Here is a 13,414-nt window from a genome sequence, read left to right as displayed (position 1 = left end):
CTCTCTCTCTCTCTCTAATTTTCGAAAATATCTCCCTCTTTTTCAAAATTTCTTTTTAATTAACTAATTATTTCAATTTTTAAATTTTAATTTTCGAAAATTACTAACATTTTTCAAAAACTATTTTCGAAAATCACTAACTCTTTTTTAAAAATTATTTTCGAAAATTCTCCTTCTCACTCATCTCCTTCTATTTATTTATTCATCTACTAACACTTCATCTCCCCCAAATTCGAACCCCCTCTTCCATCTGTGTTCGAATTTCTTCTTCTTCTTTTCTTCTACTCACACTGGGACCTCTATACTGTGGTAAAAAGGACCCCTATTATTATTATTTTTCTGTTCTCTCTTTTTCATATGAGCAGGAGCAAAGACAAGAATATTCTTGTTGAAGCAGATCCAGAACCTGAAAGGACTCTGAAGAGGAAACTAAGAGAAGCTAAATTACAACAATCCAGAGAGAACCTTTCAGAAATTTTTGAACAGGAAGAGGAGATGGCAGCCGAAAATAATAATAATGCAAGGAGAATGCTTGGTGACTTTACTGCACCTAATTCCAATTTACATGGAAGAAGCATCTCCATTCCTGCCATTGGAGCAAACAATTTTGAGCTGGAACCTCAGCTAGTTTCTCTGATGCAGCAGAACTGCAAGTTTCATGGACTTCCATCTGAAGATCCTTTTCAGTTCTTAACTGAATTCTTGCATATCTGTGATACTGTTAAGACTAATGGAGTAGATCCTGAAGTCTACAGGCTCATGTTTTTCCCTTTTGCTGTAAGAGACAGAGCTAGAATATGGTTGGACTCTCAACCTAAAGACAGCCTGAACTCTTGGGATAAGCTGGTCACGGCTTTCTTAGCCAAGTTCTTTCCTCCTCAAAAGCTGAGCAAGCTTAGAGTGGATGTTCAAACCTTCAAACAGAAAGATGGTGAATCCCTCTATGAAGCTTGGGAAAGATACAAACAGTTGACCAAAAAGTATCCTTCTGACATGCTTTCAGAATGGACCATCCTGGATATATTCTATGATGGTTTATCTGAGTTATCAAAGATGTCATTGGATACTTCTGCAGGTGGATCCATTCACCTAAAGAAAACGCCTGCAGAAGCTCAAGAACTCATTGACATGGTTGCTAATAACCAGTTTATGTACACTTCTGAGAGGAATCCTGTGAGTAATGGGACGCCTATGAAGAAGGGAGTTCTTGAAGTTGATACTCTGAATGCCATATTGGCTTAGAACAAAATATTGACTCAGCAAGTCAATATGATTTTTCAGAGTCTGAATGGAATGCAAGCTACATCCAATAGTACTCAAGAGGCATCTTCTGAAGAAGAAGCTTATGATCCTGAGAACCCTGCAATAGCAGAGGTGAATTACTTAGGTGAAACTTATGGAAACACCTATAATCCATCATGGAGAAATCATCCAAATCTCTCATGGAAGGATCAAAGGCCTCAACAAGGCTTTAATAATGGTGGAAGAAACAGGTTTAGCAATAGCAAGCCTTTTCCATCATCCACTCAGCAACAGACAGAGAATTCTGAGCAGAATCCATCTAGCTTAGCAAACTTAGTCTCTGATCTATCCAAGGCCACTATAAGTTTCATGAATGAAACAAGGTCTTCCATTAGAAATTTGGAAGCACAAGTGGGCCAGCTGAGTAAAAGGATCACTGAAATCCCTCCTAGTACTCTCCCAAGCAATACAGAAGAGAATCCAAAAGGAGAGTGCAAGGCCATTGACATAAGCACCATAGCCGAACCTGTAAGGGAAGGAGAGGACGTGAATCCCAAGGAGGAAGACCTCATGGGACGTCCAGTGATCAATAAGGAGCTTCCCTCTGAGGAACCAAAGGACTCTGAGGCTCATCTAGAGACCATAGAGATTCTATTGAACCTCCTTATGCCCTTCATAAGCTCTGATGAGTATTCCTCTTCTGAAGAGAATGAGGATGTTACTGAAGAGCAAACTGCCAAGTTTCTTGGTGCAATCATGAAGCTGAATGCCAAATTATTTGGTATTGAAACTTGGGAAGATGAACCTCCCTTGTTCACCATTGAACTAAGTGATCTGGATCAACTGACATTGTCTCAGAAGAAACAGGATCCTGGAAAGTTCATAATACCTTGTACCATAGGCACCATGATCTTTAAGGCTCTGTGTGACCTTGGTTCAGGGATAAACCTCATGCCCCTCTCTGTAATAGAGAAACTGGGAATCTATGGGGTGCAAGCTGCTAAAATCTCATTAGAGATGGCAGACAATTCAAGAAAATAGGCTTATGGACAAGTAGAGGACGTATTAGTGAAGGTTGAAGGCCTTTACATCCCTGCTGATTTCATAGTCCTGGATACTGGAAAGGAAGAGGATGAATCCATCATCCTAGGAAGACCTTTCCTAGCCACAGCAAGAGCTGTGATTGATATAGACAGAGAAGAATTAATCCTTCAATTAAATAAGGACAACCTTGTGTTTACAACTCAAGGATCTCTCTCTGCATCCATGGAGAGGAAGCAGAAAAAGCTTCTCTCAAAGTAGAGTCAACCAAAGCCCCCACAGTCAAACTCTAAGTTTGGTGTTGGGAGGCCACAACCAAACTCTAAGTTTGGTGTCAAACCCCCATATCCAAACTCTAAGTTTGGTGTTGGGAGGTTTCAACAAAGCTCTGCACATCTGTGAGGCTCCATGAGAGCCCACTGTCAAGCTATTGACATTAAAGAAGCACTTGTTGGGAGGCAACCCAATGTTTATTTATCTAATTTTATTTTTGTTTTTCATGTTTTCTTAGGTTCATGATCATGTGGAGTCACAAAATAAACGAAAAATTTAGAAACAGAATCAAAAACAGCAGAAGAAAAATCACACCCTGGAGGAAGCACCTGCCTGGCGTTCAACACCAGAACAAAGCATGGTTCTGGCGCTGAACGCCCAAAATGGGCAGTATCTGGGCGCTGAACGCCCAAAATGGGCATCATCTGGGGGCTGAACGCCATAATTGCACCCTGGAGAGGAGCTGGCGCTGAACGCCCAGAACAAGCATGGTTCTGGCGTTCAACGCCAGAAATGGGCAACAAATGGGCGTTGAACGCCCAAAATGGGCACCAACCTGGCGCTGAACGCCCAGAGTTGTGTGCAAGGGCATTTTACATGCCTAATTTGGTGCAAGATTGTAAATCCTTGAACACCTCAGGATCTGTGGATCCCACAGAATCATCTCAGGATCTGTGGACCCCACAGGATCCCCACCCACCTCACCCTCTCTCTCTCCATTCATGGTCATCCCTTCTGTTTCCATTCACCACTCACATCCATACACACATCCCTCCATCTCCTCCATATCCTCTTCTTCTTCTTCTATTCTTTCTTCTTTTGCTCGAGGACGAGCAACATGCTAAGTTTGGTGTGGTAAAAGCATAAGCTTTTTGTTTTTCCATAACCATTAATGGCACCTAAGGCTAGAGAAACCTCAAGAAAGAGGAAAGGAAAGACAATTGCCTCCACCTCTGAGCCATGGGAGATGGAAAGATTCATCTCACAAACCCATCACTAAGAAAAGGATGGAGCAAACAAGAGAGCACATTCATGGATCTCAACAGGCACATGAAGAAGCTCATCACCATGAGATCCCGGAGATGCCTCAAATGCATTTTCTTCCACAAAACTATTGGGAGCAAATCAACACCTCCCTAGGAGAATTGAGTTCCAATATGGGACAACTAAGGGTGGAACATCAAGAGCACTCCATCATCCTTCATGAAATAAGAGAAGATCAAAAAGCAATGAGGGAGGAGCAACAAAGACAAGGAAGAGACATAGAAGAGCCCAAGGACATCATTGGTTCCTCAAGAAGGAAACGCCACCATCACTAAGGTGGATTCATTCCTTGTTCTTATTTCTTCTGTTTTTCGTTTTCTATGTTATGTGCTTATCTATGTTTATGTCTTCATTACATGATCATTAGTAGTTAGTAACTATGTCTTAAAGTTATGAATGTCCTATGAATCCATCACCTCTCTTAAATGAAAAATGTTTTAATTCAAAAGAACAAGAAGTACATGAGTTTTGAATTTATCCTTGAACTTAGCTTAATTATATTGATGTGGTGACAATGCTTCTTATTTTCTGAATGTATGCTTGAACAGTGCATATGTCTTTTGAAGTTGTTGTTTAAGAATGTTAAATATGTTGGCTCTTGAAAGAATGATGACAAGGAGACATGTTATTTGATAATCTGAAAAATCATAAAAATGATTCTTGAAGCAAGAAAAAGCAGCAAAAAACAAAGCTTGCAGAAAAAAAATAGGCGAAAAAAAAAATAGAAAGAAAAAGAAAAAGCAAGCAGAAAAAGCCAAAAGCTCTTAAAACCAAGAGGCAAGAGCAAAAAGCCAGTAACCTTTAAAACCAAAAGGCAAGGGTAAAGAAAAAGGATCCCAAGGCTTTGAGCATCAGTGGATAGGAGGGCCTAAAGGAATAAAATCCTGGCCTAAGCGGCTAAACCAAGCTGTCCCTAACCATGTGCTTGTGGCGTGAAGGTGTCAAGTGAAAACTTGAGACTGAGCGGTTAAAGTCAAGGTCCAAAGCAAAAAAAGAGTGTGCTTAAGAACCCTGGACACCTCTAATTGGGGACTTTAGCAAAGCTGAGTCACAATCTGAAAAGGTTCACCCAATTATGTGTCTGTGGCATTTATGTATCCGGTGGTAATACTGGAAAACAAAGTGCTTAGGGCCACGGCCAAGACTCATAAAGAAGCTGTGTTCAAGAATCATCATACTGAACTAGGAGAGTCAATAACACTATCTGAACTCTGAGTTCCTATAGATGCCAATCATTCTGAACCTCCATGGATAAAGTGAGATGCCAAAACTATTCAAAAGGCAAAAAGCTATAAGTCCCGCTCATATGATTGAAGCTATGTTTCATTGATAGTTTGGAATTTATAGTATATTCTCTTCTTTTTATCCTATTTGATTTTCAGTTGCTTGGGGACAAGCAACAATTTAAGTTTGGTGTTGTGATGAGCGGATAATTTATACGCTTTTTGGCACTGTTTTTAGTATATTTTTAGTAGAATCTAGTTACTTTTAGGGATGTTTTCATTAGTTTTTATGTTAAATTCACATTTCTGGACTTTACTATGAGTTTGTGTGGTTTTCTGTGATTTCAGATATTTTCTGGCTAAAATTGAGGGACTTGAGCAAAAATCAGATTCAGAGGTTGAAGAAGGACTGCTGATGCTGTTGGATTCTGACCTCCCTGCACTCAAAGGGGATTTTCTGGAGCTACAAAACTCAAAATGGCGCGCTTCCAATTGCTTTGGAAAGTAGACATCCAGGGCTTTCCAGCAATATATAATAGTCCATACTTTGCCCAAGTTTAGACGACGCAAACCGGCGTTTAACGCCAGCTCTCTGCCCAATTCTGGCGTCCAGCGCCAGAAACAAGTTGCAAAGTGGAGTTCAACGCCCAAAATGGCACAAAAGCTGGCGTTCAACTCCAGAAAGAGCCTCTGCACGTGTAAAATTCAAGCTCAGCCCAAGCACACACCAAGTGGGCCCCGGAAGTGGATTTATGCATCAATTACTTACTTCTGTAAACCCTAGTGACTAGTTTATTATAAATAGAACTTTTTATCATTGTATTCGTAGTCTTGGTTACTCCGGTTCCCCTCTGGGGCCGAGACCAATGAACTCCATTATCACTTATGTATTTTCAACGGTAGAGTTTCTTCACTCCATAGATTAAGGTGTGGAGCTCTGCTGTTCCTCAAAGATTAATGCAAAGTACTATTGTTTTCTATTCAATTCATCTTATTTCGCTTCTAAGATATTCATTCGCACTTCAATCTGAATGTGATGAACGTGACAATCATCATCATTCCCTATGAACGCGTGCCTGACAACCACTTCCGTTCTACATTAGATTGAATGAGTATCTCTTAGATCTCTTAATCGGAATCTTCGTGGTGTAAGCTAGAATGATGGCGGCATTCAAGAGAATCCGGAAAGTCTAAACCTTGTCTGTGGTATTTCGAGTAGGACTCAATGATTGAATGACTGTGACGAGCTTCAAACTCGCGATTGCTGGGCGTAGTGACAGACGCAAAAGGATAGTAAATCCTATTCCAGCATGATTGAGAACCGACAGATGAATAGCCGTGCCGTGACAGGGTGCGTTGACCATTTTCACTGAGAGGATAGGATGTAACCATTGACAAGGGTGATGCCTCCAGACGATTAGCCGTGCCGTGACAGGGCATTTGGATCATTTTTCCGAGAGAAGACCGAAAGTAGCCATTGACAATGGTGATGCATTACATAAAGCCAGCCATGGAAAGGAGTAAGACTGATTGGATGAAGATAGCGGGAAAGCAGAGTTTCAGAGGAACGAAAGCATCTCTATTCGCTTATCTGAAATTCTCACCAATGATTTACATAAGTATTTCTATCTCTATTTTATTAATTATTTTCGAAAACCCCATTACTATTTTATATCCGCCTGACTGAGATTTACAAGGTGACCATAGCTTGCTTCATACCAACAATCTCTGTGGGATTCGACCCTTTCTCACGTAAGGTATTACTTGGACGACCCAGTGCACTTGCTGGTTAGTTGTGCGAAGTTGTGAACCATGGTATTGGCATCATGTTTTTGGCGCCATTACCAGGGAAAGAAAGAGCGATGAATTTTACATAATCAAAGTGTAATCACAATTTCTGCGCACCAAATACTCACTTGTTATTGCATCCCATGAGACTTTTATTCATTGATCCTTTTGTTGTTATTTGAGGGCTTATTTTTGTTCTTAAGCTAAGTGCTCTGTAAGGGGACAACTCTTTAAAATAAGCTTTCAGCCAACACTCCCGAACCAGTTGGTTCAAGGTGCTAGGTGTTGAAGCACCCCTAAGGACTTACTTGCTCAAGTCTCTCCCCCATACATACACACCACAGGCACATAGTTTATTTATTTTCTTTTCTTGAGACCTTGGTGTCCAGCACCTTTTTGGGTTACTAAATGCTCTGTGGTGAGGGTTACTCTTGATAGTGGACTTTCAGCTGATAATCCCGGGTTAGTTAACCCAAGTTACCAAGTGATAAGGCACCCCTAAGAGCTTATTCATCCAAGTAGATCCCTCACACAGGAGCACCACAGACACATGCTTCAAGATTAAAACCATTGTTGCCTAGCCTTATTGCTTACTATTTTTCTTTTATTCCTCAACTTTGATTGTTCTTTCCCTTTTTCTTATTAGGATCTTCTTATTTATCTAGTCTCATGGGGTGTGTCTCAAGCATAGTATTCATGACAGATAGTTGTCTTCCCACCTTATGGTTGAACCAACTTAGCTAACTTATGACCACACCACAAACTCATGGACTTACTCCCTAGTATGAACTCCACTCTGATCTTTTGAAAACAATTATTCTCTTTTCATTTGATTCAAAAGGGACAAGCATACAAGAAAGTAAAGAAATGATGCAGTGACATAGAGACTAGCACACAGAGACCTCTTCAACACACAAACTTAAAAAAAATAGAATTTAAAAAGGTTTAAACTAATCATGGAAGCAAGTTCTATTTCATACAAGATCTTCCTTATTTAAAACTTAGAACAAGATGGACCAAAGAAAGAACTCCACCACCTTTTACTCTTGTGGATGTCCATGCTTTCCTCCTTGTTTATCTTCTTTGTGTCCTCTTGCATTCCCTCTCATCCGTGCCAATCTTGCTTGCTTCCAATCCTCAAGTGCCTTTCTTACTGATTCATGACTCTCTTCCACCCTTTGTCTTTCTTCTCGTGCTAATTCATCCCTCATTTCTTCATACCTTGTGATTCCTGGATGCAATATAGGCAGTTGTCCTACCAAGTAACCGAGCCTGGCTTGAGTATTTATATGATGTCCAGTCTCGCTCATGTAAACTCCTTCTGCGAATGCCCTTTGCTCGTCCAATAGTTCTGCCTGTTCTATTTGTCTTCGATGCATCTCATGTATATGTGCACCTTGATGTGCTTGGATGTTGATTAGCCTCTGGATGGATTCTTGTTACTCATTTTGCCTTTGTTCCATCCTGTGAAATGTTTCATTCCATTGTTGTCCTTGACTCAGTTGCTGATCCATCATTTGCTTTTGCCAATCCCCTTGTTGAGTCATCCATCTTGAGAGTGACTCCTCTTGCTGCCCCATCATCTGTAGTTGAAGTTCTCTCTGTGCTCCTTGGCTCTCCAAATATTGTTGAGATAGTCCACTAATGGCCTCCTGCAATTGATGCATATCCAAAGTGGTTGGTGCTTGCCCTTCTATGGCTTGTCCTTCTACTACTTGAGGGGTTGTCCTCTTCCTTTGCTTCCGTTGAGGTAGGGGGGATGCAGTGGCATGCATTCGTTGAACGGTTATTGGAATGCCCTCTTTTATCCACACGGGGTCCTCATCTTCAAACACCACCCCAGCTTTCTTGCACAGTCGGTAAATAGTGCTGGGGTAACCTAACGTTCCTCTTGAGTCGCTTTTCTCTGCCATTTTTCTAATGCCTTCTGCTATGAGTTCATGAACCTTGATTTCTCCTCCTTTGAGTATACATTGTACCAGTGTGGCTCTCTTGAGATTCACCTCCGAGTTGTTCGCTGCTGGGAGGATGGACCTCCTTACAATCTCGAACTATCCCTTTGCTTCCGGAGTAAGATCTGCTCTCTTGATGAACCTTGGTCTCCTATCTGCATAACTTTCCTAGTCAGCTCCTGGTACACAAATGTCTTGCACAATCTGATCATGATTAGGGTTGTTGTCCATCCTTGAATGATAACTCTCTTCTTCAAACGGTATGGACCGCAGTTTTAATGCCTTCATGACACTCATGGGGCCAAAATCCACAATCTTTCCTCTCACAAAGCTTGTATATGACTCATCTACCTTATCATAACAGACCGCATTTGCATAAAACTCTCTTATAAGATTTGCATTCACCTTAATGACTGGATCAGTGAGGAGCTCCCATCTTCTCTTTTCTACCTTCATTATAATTTCGGGACACTCAGTTTTCCTAACTTGAAATCCTAGCTCATAAATGATTTCTTTATCAACCATCCACCCGTATTGCAATGCATGATGCAAGCTTCTGAATCTCTTTTCATCATACGGGTGTTGCTCCATAGGTTCCTTCCCCTTCCTTCTTTTAGAGTTTGAAGATGCCATGATTGAGGGTTAATGTATGGAGTTGGCAAGGGTGTGGAGACTTTTGGTTGTTTAGGGTTGAGTGCAATGAAGGTGGTGAGGGAGAATGTGTTTAAATGGTTAGGAAATGCTTTGCTCCGAAATGGATAGGTGTGAAGAGTGGATGTGGAGTGTGGAGCTAGGGTACGGATCAAGGATCACTTTTATAGAAAGGTTGTGAGTGAATGGAGGGTGTGGATTGATGGAGTGGTTGTTTGATGGACGGTTGGGGTTGTGCATGTAGAAAGGACAAGGATCATCACTTTATGATGGAGATTGATCGGTCTTCAAGGGTCCCATTTTTTTCAATGTTGCATGGCAACATTTTCCAATGACTTCCCTTTTTAGAACAAGTGTATAGTCCTTCCTTTTGTGGTGTCCGAACCTTCTTCCTTTAATTGTCGAATCTATCTCTTTCAATGCTCCTTTCCTTTCCCTATAAAGATCAAATAAGAAAAGTAAGAAATATCATAAAAAAAATCAATTTAGATTTTTACGGCTAAAATAATAAAGAGAAGAAAAGATTAGATTGTTTATTCATGAACTCCAACTAACTAACTAACTGTGTATCCCTTTATGCATTTTGGTGGCACCATGGGGTGACACCAAACTTAGTTTGAAGCATTATGATGAAAAGTTCTGTTCAAAGCTCCAAGACTAGAATGCTCTCTGTTGCATTCATGCTTTCTTGGTATGCTTTGAACACCAAACTTGTTCTTCACTATATACTGCAATATAAGGACTTCACCAAGTTTGGGTTGGAATTTATGAATATTGACTTATTCACTAGTAAAAGCTAATAAAACATGGGTTGCCTCCCATGAAGCGCTTCTTTAGCGTCACTAGCTTGACGTTTCTCCTTCATCAGGGTGGTTGATAATGCTTCAAGTCCTCCCCTCTTGCCTTGGACTTATATCCATTAGTTGTATCAATGATCTCTACATGTTCCAAGGAAAGAACTCTGTTGATAGTGAAGACCTTAGGTAACTGAGATGGTACAGTGGGGAGATTAGGGGGGAATTCTGGGAAGTAAGCTGAAATCACTTTCTCTCCTGGAGAGAGGCCTTCCGTAGGGATCTTCTTGTTCCTCCACCCCTTGGTACCTTCTTCTTTGTCCCTTTTGATGCTTCCCTGTTCTTGGCGACTTCTTCTTTTAAGTGAATTTTGTTGTTGTCTTCACATGCCTCTGGTGGTTTAGGTTCCTCCAGCTTCTCCTTGAGCTGTGACGATTGTTGTTTGCCTTGTTCATCATTCAGTGGGGTTCTCAGATGTGTTGGTGGTGCCTCAATGCTTGTTTCCTCTGTCAGCATCCCGTTATGATCATTGCTTGGTTCTTTGTTTTCTTGGTCAGTTTCTTGGGAGAGTTTGAAGACATTGAAGCTGAGTTGTTCATCATGGATCCTCAATATTAGCTCCCCTCGCTCCACGTCTATGAGTGCTCTGGCTGTAGCTAGGAATGGTCTTCCCAATATGATTGGGTGAGTGTGACTCTCTTCCATGTCCAAGATGACAAAGTCTGTGGGAAGAAAGTATTTTCCCACCTTTAACAATACGTTTTTCACCACCCCTCTTGCTTATTTTTGAGTTTTGTCAGCTAGCCTGATGACTACATCTGTGGGCAATATCTTATTGATCTGCAGCCTCTTCACCAGGGATAAAGGAATTAAGTTGATACTTGCTCCCAAATCGCAGAGTGCTCTATCAAACATTGTTTCTCCTATGGCACAGGGGACATGAAAACTCCCTGGATCTTTTCTTTTTGTAGGCAACTGCGGTTGAATGAGGGCACTGCACTCCTTGTTCATCACTATAGTTTGGCCTCCCTTGAGTGAGCTTTTCCTGGGAAGCAACTCCTTCATGTACTTGATGAATGCAGGCATTTGTTGGTTAGTCTTGATGAATGGTATGTTCACATGCAGAGATGCAAATAAGTCAAGAAATCTTGAGTATATTCTCCTCTCCACAGCTCCCTTGAGCAGTTGGGGAAAAGGTGCATAGAGTCTCAGCAACTCCTGTTTTGAGATTTCTGGTTCTTGGTAATCTTTTTCCACCTCCTCTACTGAGGTATCTTCAGGTTATTCTGACAGCTTGCTTGGCTTGTCCTCAGTCTCCTTATCACTTATAGTAACCATCTTGCAATCTTCCCATCTTACCTTCTTTGTTTCACCTCTCGAATTCTTCTCTGTGTCACTTGGGAATCCATCTGTGGGTTTGGGAATTTGCTCAGAGAGATATCCTACTTGAGATTCCAACCTCTTGATTATGTCTCCCTGGTTCTTGAAACTGGCTCGCACTTCCTCCTTGAAGACCTTGTTGTCTTGAATCTCCTTGCTTAGGCCTTCAAGTAGATTCTCAATCTTTGATATTCTTTCATCAAATGATGATAGGTCAGGCTGAGTAGGGTTATTCTGGCCTTGATATGAATGTGGGGAGGTGTTGTTATGAGGGTGTTGATATGGTCTAGATGTGAAGTGTTGGGTGGCTGCATTGTTTGGATTTGGGCGTCTTTGATCAAGGCTTTGGTCTTGTTGATTTCCCCACCCAAAGTTTGGGTGATTCCTCCATCCAGGGTTGTAGGTCTTGGAGTATGGATCATGGTTTTGCCTAGGTGAATTCCCAATATAGTTGGCTTGCTCCTAACTACCCTCTGCTTCTTCATTCACTCCTTCTTGGGTTATTGATGAAGTGGAGACTGCTGCTACTTGGTTCCTCTCCATCTTCTAGGTGAGGTCAGCCAGCTGCTGGGTAATGAGCTTGTTTTGGGCCAGCAGAGCATCTACATTGTTTAGCTCCATTACTCCTCTTGTGTTCCCTCTTTCGGAAGCATAGAAGTAGTCGTTCTCTGCTACTATTTCAATGACATCTATGACTTCCTCAATAGTCTTCTTCTTGTTCAAAGATCCTCCGGATGAATGGTCTATGGCCTTCTTTGACTCATAAGAGAGCCCTTCACAGAAAATATGCAGCTACACCCATTCGTTGAACATATCTGGTGGGCACCTCCTTGTTAAGTCTTTAAACCTCTCCCATGCTTCATATAGAGTCTCACCATCTTGTTGCCTGAAAGTTTGGACCTCAGCTCTCAACCTATTGATTCGTTGAGGAGGGTAAAATCTTGCTAAGAATTTGTTCACCACGTCTTCCCAAGTTGTCAAGCTCTCCCTTGGGAAAGACTCCAGCCACTTAGCTACCTTATCCCTGAGTGAGAATGGAAATAAGAGCAGTCTATAGGCGTCAGGATGAACACCATTAGACTTCACTGTGTCACATATTCTCAGGAAGGTGGTTAGATGTTGATTGGGGTCCTCTTGGACACTCCCTCCGAACGAACAGTTGTTCTGAACAAGGGTGATGAGCTGTGGCTTTAGTTCAAAATTGTTGGCATGGATGGTTGGCTTTTGAATGCTACTTCTACAGTTCCCTGGGTTTGGATTGATGTAAGAGCCTAAAACTCTTCTATCCTCCCCAGCATGATTTGCTCCACCTCCTCTGCCATGGTTGTGAGCCTCTTCTTCATGATGGTTTTCCATGTTTTTTCCATGTTTGGTTCAAAGTATTCCTCAAAGTGTTCCTCCTCTTCTTCACCACCAACTACACGTTTTTCTCTTGCCTCCCTCCTTAGTCTAAGGAAGGTTCTCTCAGGTTCAGAATCAAAGGAAGTTGAAGCCCCGCTTCTTCTCCCTGTCATACAACCAACAAGTACAAGCAAAGAGAATAGGTGCAGAAAGTATATCTGTCAGAATTACTGTTAGTATGAGTGATACAATATATCAAACAGTTAGTGGGTTAGTGAGATGAATAGTAAATAACAAAGAAAAAGTAAGGGGAAGGGAAGAAGTTATCTAAAACAGAAAGTAAATGACTCAAACAGAAATTTAAATCAAACAAAAATAAAATGCTCAATCTAGTTATCCTCCAATCTGATCATTGTTGATGCACAATCAATCCCCGACAACAGCGCCATAAACTTGATGCACGGAAAACTTGTCTCACAATAAATTTCCTTCGGCAAGTGTACCAAATTTGTCGTCAAGTAAAAATTCACAATAGAGTGAGGTCGAATCCCACAAGGATTGATTGATCAAGCAACTTTAATTAGAGGACTGTTCTAGTTGAGCGAATCCAGAATTTGAGTTGAGAATTGCAGAAAATAAAATGGCGGGAAGGTAATTGACAGGAAAGTAAATTCTAGAATTATAG

General features: G+C 41.3%; 2 non-coding genes across 2 annotated transcripts; one reads left to right on the top strand and one right to left on the bottom strand.

Annotated features, from left to right (window-relative positions):
• Positions 1-891: 891 nt before the first annotated feature.
• Positions 892-999, bottom strand: LOC148546312 (small nucleolar RNA R71). Its single transcript, XR_015900937.1, has one exon. It is a non-coding gene; the product is annotated as a small nucleolar RNA R71 (small nucleolar RNA).
• An 11,197-nt stretch (positions 1,000-12,196) lies between these two features.
• On the top strand, positions 12,197-12,303 carry LOC148546311 (small nucleolar RNA R71). The gene has a single exon (XR_015900560.1). It is a non-coding gene; the product is annotated as a small nucleolar RNA R71 (small nucleolar RNA).
• Positions 12,304-13,414: the final 1,111 nt, after the last annotated feature.

The sequence above is a fragment of the Arachis ipaensis genome, chromosome B9, assembly GCF_059453495.1.
Source record: "Arachis ipaensis isolate K30076 ecotype BB chromosome B9, ASM5945349v1, whole genome shotgun sequence".
NCBI classification, from domain to species: Eukaryota; Viridiplantae; Streptophyta; class Magnoliopsida; order Fabales; family Fabaceae; genus Arachis; species Arachis ipaensis.
This window is presented reverse-complemented; position numbering and strand designations above follow the sequence as displayed.